The following is a 6,000-nucleotide window of genomic DNA, read 5'->3' as shown; positions in this document are numbered from 1 at the left end:
ATCTTCCCTGAACTTTAGTCAAGGCTTGGAGAGATTCAGAAGGCCTAAGACATCTCAGGTAGAGGAGTGTGAAACTTTTACGAAACAAAACTTCTTTAATGATACAGTACCTTGGTGGTCGAGATCTAATGCTTGTCGCAGCTCGAGGTCAGTAGTAGGTTCCCAATATTTATGTATTCAATTATCGGGTTAATACAAGAGGGCTTATGGTCAATATCCATGATACTTAGCTTCTGACTTATGCTAGGTTCCGTCACCATGTTGATATGTACTGTTTTGTTAAGCCCATTTACTTCTATGAAGATGAGCCTAGATAATGCATCGTCTTTGCAATTGTTAGCTTTGGCAATTTTCAAAATTTCACAACTCTTGGACTCTAAAGATCATGCACCCTTCAACAATATAAGCTAATTTTCTCGTCTTTTCTTTCAAAAGCACCTCTCAATCTGTCCAACCACTAGTTATGAGTCGCTAAAGACTTTGACATGTTCCAGCTCAAGACTATTTATAAGTTCTAAAGTGATGACAACAGCTTCATACTTTGCTTCATTATTTGTGGCTTCGAATTCGAATTTGAATGCACATTGTATTTTTGTATTTTTGTCTGATTAGTGATGATGACCCCAGCTCTTGAACCCGAACTGTTAGATTCTCCATCCATGAAGATTTTCCAAATTCTCAAGGTCATGCTCGGGTCATTATCATCTAGCCCCTGAGGTCTTGGGATGAGTTTTGCTATGAAGTCGGCCAAGGGCTGACTTTAATAGTGAGGCACGGCTTTAACTTTATATTAAATTCACCAAGTTTAATCGCCCACTTCAACAATCTGCCCGAGACATCGATCAGTGAGTTCAACAATTGAATGAGATTGGAAGTATTGTTGTAACTTTCTGGTAGCTACCACCAAAGCAAGAGCAAGCTGTTTGGCTAAAGTGTACCAAGTTTCTACATCAAAAAGTACATTACTCACATAATAGATGGGTTTCTAGACTTTTCCTCTTTCTTTCACTAATAGCCCACTCATCACGTTCTAAGAAATGACCAAATATAATAAAAAAGTATCGCTTGGCTTTGACTTCCTAAGAATTGGAGGTGTTGCCAATATTTGTTTAAGCTATCGAAAGGTTGATTCACATTTCTCATTCCAATAAAAATTTTGGTTGCCTCTAAGAAAACTTGAAAAATGAGAAGCATCTGTCTACTGCTCAAGACACAAATCTCTTCAAAGCTGCTTAATTTCTAAATATCCCTTTTGTTCTTAGAAGGTTCTATAGATTTCCAAGCTTAGATCTTGTCAGGATTGGCCTCTATTTCTCTGTGCGTGATCGTGAGGCCTAAGAACTTGCCAAATGCCATTCCAAATGCACATTTTGTAGGGTTAAGCTTCATATTGTATTTCCGTAGTGTAGCAAACACCTTTTGGAGGTCAAAGACATGTTAATTTACTTGTTTTCTTTTAACCACCATGTGTCCACATATGCTTCGATGCTTTTCCCAATCAAATTAGCACAGACCTTGTTGATAAACCTCTAATATGTTGCCCTTACATTTTTCAGTCTGAAAGGCATAACTTTATAACAGTATATAGTCGAGTCAGCCATGAGAGGTTTTCTCTTGATCTTCTTCGACCATGAATATTTGGTGATAATCGGAGAAAGGATCCAAGAAACTGTACAATCTGTGGCCTGATGTGATGTCTACATGATTATCAATCCGAGATAGGAGATAGCTATCTTTCGGACATGTTTTGTTCATATCAATAAAATTAATGCAGACCCGTCACTTTTCGCTGGCTTTTTTGAGAAGAACCACATTGGCGAGCTAGTCTAGTTAATGTACTTCCTGGATAAATTTTGCATTAATTAGCTTAGCAATTTCTTTCCGTATAACCTCTCAATGTTCCGATGTAAATTGTCTCTTCATTTGTTTGACAGGTCATGCAACTTTCAGAGCTCAAGCTCGATCGTGAGCATCACGAGAGACTTTCCCATTGGAAAAAGTTGGCGAAGGTCGAGCCTGGAAGGAAAATATCACCTTTGGTTTTTCGAACACTAGTCACATAACATTGTTTGGCTTCCTCGAATCACACTTAACTTCATTGCTTGTAGGAAATTTCATTGCCAGGTGAAAAGTTGACACAGTAGCCCTGATTCTATTAATGGCAGCCCAAGTATGGTGTTGTAGGTTATTGGAGTACGGACAACTTCAAAGTTTGTGATCTGTCTTACCTATTTACCTTCTTATCCTAAGGTTAGGGGCAACCCAACAATGCCTTTCGAGGTAATGACCCTGCCTCTGAACTCCTGAATGGGGATCCATCTGAATGAAAGCCTTATAAGACTACATTAGCCGCGTTTCTATTATCCGCTAGATTTCTCTTAACCTCGAAGTTGGTAATGATGGTTGATATAAGCAAGGCATCATCATGAGGAAAAGATATACCTTCTAAATCCTTTAATCTGAAGGTAATGTCTTCCGTACATCCAAGATATGTCCGTGAGATGGTCGAAAAATGCCTTGCATATTGTTTCCTTAACATTAATAGTATCTGCAGTAGGCTGCTTGTTTGCTTGACCCTCTAGGGCCTTGTCATTGTTCTGATTTTTCCTTGAGTACTTGTCATGGTTGTTATAAGAGTCTAAAAATCCTCTCTTGATGAGAGCTTCAATTTCAAGCTTCAAAGCAAAGCATTCCTTAATCGTATGCCGTGATCTCGATAAAAATCACGGTACTTGCTCTTATCATGGGTGTCTGGTGGAGATCGCAACCTAGACGGACATTTGAGTTCCTTGAGGTCCTTGATCTCCACCAAAATATTAGATCCCAAGGTGTTCAAGTGAGTAAAAGATGTTGAAAGGTGGTTTTGCCTTGGCTTGACCCGAGAAAGATCCTGTTGTGCATTAAACTTATGCAGCCTTTTGTGATCAGGGCTACTCGATGACGGGGTATCTCTCCTTGCGACCATGGTTTTCTCTATGTTAATGTATTTCTCAACTCGAGTAAGTAAGTCGTTGCTATCTTTGGAGGGGTTTTGGATAAGGACATTTTAAATACTTCACACCTTATGGCGTATGCTAGAGATGATACTGCAGCTGTGATATGTAGATTGAGAATCTGAAGCCTTTCTTTATTGAACCTGGTTGTGAAATTACAAAGTGTTTCATTGGTCCCTTAATGCATTCACATGAGTGATGCGACTGTCTTCCTAATTTGCTTGTTGCTTGCAAAGAAAATGGAGAATTTATTGGTCAAGTCTGAGAATGAAGGTATAGAACTAGGTTCCAATGTGGAAAACCAATCTTTAGTCGTGTTTGTAAGGGTCTGAGGAAAGACCTTGTACATTACAGCATCAAGTGCAACATTTAAATTCATGATATCTGCTATACGTTAAATTAGTTGATGGGGTCAGTTGTCCCATCGTACTCCTTTATCCAGGGATACTTAAATTTATTCGTCGAGGAGTAAAAGGTGTGTTAGGAAGTGAACCCTGTTGCTACTTAGTTATTCTATTGCATACCCGCCACTATCCCTTCCTGAATAATCCTGGCGAGTTCAGTAGAGTCCATTTAAGTGATCACGAGCCCGAGGCCTCATAAGGTACGCCCGAAGTTGCTGCATCACCATTGTCGGGACGTGGGGTCTGAGCTCGAGCACCAGCCATAACACCATCCTGCGACGGTGGCGCTGGGTATGAATTTCTGTGACTCAGCAACTGAGTTAGCATGACAACCTATTGGCAGAGTTCCTCAAATGCTTCAGGAGTAATGACTACTGGTGGAGGTGTTGGATCTCCTAATGATTCCTTCTATGGAACTGAAGGATCTCCGGCAGGGGTCTGACTAAGGACGGATGAGTTTGTCATGAGATGTCTTGAATTTTTTTTAACCATGACTTTTGATAACGGTTTCCACAGATGATGCTAATGATGCTACCGAAAATCGTAGTTATCGATTTTCATACTTGTTGGCTAAAATCGAGTGCAAACAAGATCTTTTGGTACTTGAAACAAAGGCGTCGAGATGTGTCTTCGTTGTCCCTTGGATGCTTAAGTCAAAGAGATAATTTATGTGTGAGGCTATAAATTGGAAAAACAATGAAAAAAAACCTGAATAATAAGCTTTGGTCATGTATTTATAGAGTTGGTGGTGGAGTTGTAGAAGGATTCAACCACCAGTAATCTTTATCCTTATCATGTAAGGTTTTTTTGTTATATTGAATGTATTTCGTTTGAGTTTGAATCGGACTATGATAAGTAAATAATGAGGATAAGGTTCATGGGGAATTATATTTGAAGTAGGATTCACATCTTCTAGAACGTGGAGGAGAAATGCTGGAGGCAAGATCAGGGCTATCTAAAGTCGAGCTCGGGTAGAGTGACTTTTGTGACCATCACTATGAATTTGTAGTGGTCTTCATGAGTGTAAAAGGCAATTTTATGAATGTCTTCATCCCTGTCTTGGATTTGATGGTAGCCAAAGCGAAGATCCATTTTGAGAAAACTTTATCACCATATAGTTCATCTAAAAGCTCGTCAATGACTAGACTTGTCTTTAATTGTAACACTATTAAGCGCCTTGTAATCAACACAAAACCTTTCAAGTTCTGTCCACTTTATTGACCAATAACAATGGAGATGAGAAGGGACTAGTGCTGGGGCCAAATAATTCCTGAATCAATAAATTATTGCACCATTCTTTCTTAAGCATCTAACATTACGAGTACAATGGATACGAGAAGGGACTAGTGCTCGAGCAACATCATTGTGCGAGATTTTTTTTTCTTTTTTTGTTTTCATGTGTATTTTGACCTAGTTTCCTATTTCTAGGGTTTTGACATGTTCCCTATAAATAGTAGCTCTTCATTCAGCTCAGGTATAACTGAGATTATTGTAACAATATTATTTTCTCCATTAGTTATTGAATAAAATACTCAGTTCCTCTACCAATCTATTTCTTGCATTTAGTCTTGTTTTCCGTGTGCGATCATATACTTCATATTTTGTCATATTCGCCTCTCCGTTTAATAACAAATGGTATAAGAGCTATTGGTTGTGATTTTGTTCAAGGTTTCGATTATTGATGGCAGTCATGAAGTATAAAATTTTATTTTTGAATCCAATACAAGATTTTCGTTGTGACAAGTGAAGATACGAGCTATATTGGTGCAAATAGATTTGGATGATGTGTTATTGGGATTCGACAAAATGCCTACAACTTGGACAATAGAGGAGAAACAATGAAAGGTCAGAAGGCACTTTCACAACTTTATCTCCATTTCTAAAATAATATTTTTGAGGACATTTTGAATGAGAAAACAGCAACTGCATTATGGTCAAAATTGGTTCAATTGTGCATTACCAAAAGTCTGACAAGTAAATTGCATCTGAAGTAGAGGTTGTATTCTCATCGCATGGTAGAATGTGAATATTAATCACCTGGTTATATTCAAGGAGTCGTCTCTAATTTGGAGACATTGAAAGTAAAGTATGATGAAGAAGATTTGGTTTTAATCCTGTTGTGCTTGCTGCCTTTTACTTTGTTTAGGGACACGATTTTGTATAGTTGTGATACTCTCACCATTGAAGCCACGTATGTGCCCTGTTCTCAAAGGAGAATATGAAGCATTTGGTTGAATCTAAGTCCAGAGATGGAGAATGTCTTGTGTTTCATGGTGATCGATGAAAGGGTAAGTCAAAGTTGACTTTCAGCAATCAGGTTTGTCTTTATTGTAAAAAGAAATGACACATCAAGAAAGATTGCGAGAAATTACGGAACAAAGGTAATTCAACTACAAATTATGGGAAACAATCAAACACTTTGGACAAGGCCAACATAGTTGATGACTATTTAAGTGATGGAGATCTCTTGAAGAATTCTGACGTGGAATTTAAACCTGATAAGGAGTGAATTTTGGATACAACTTGTGCGTTTCATATGTGTCCCAATTGGAATTCGTTTGAAACATATGAAACAGTGACTCAAGGTGTTGTCATGGATAGTA

This window comes from Olea europaea, chromosome 10 (genome assembly GCF_002742605.1).
Source record: "Olea europaea var. sylvestris chromosome 10, O_europaea_v1, whole genome shotgun sequence".
Classification (NCBI taxonomy): domain Eukaryota; kingdom Viridiplantae; phylum Streptophyta; class Magnoliopsida; order Lamiales; family Oleaceae; genus Olea; species Olea europaea.
Note: the sequence above shows the minus strand (reverse complement) of the source record.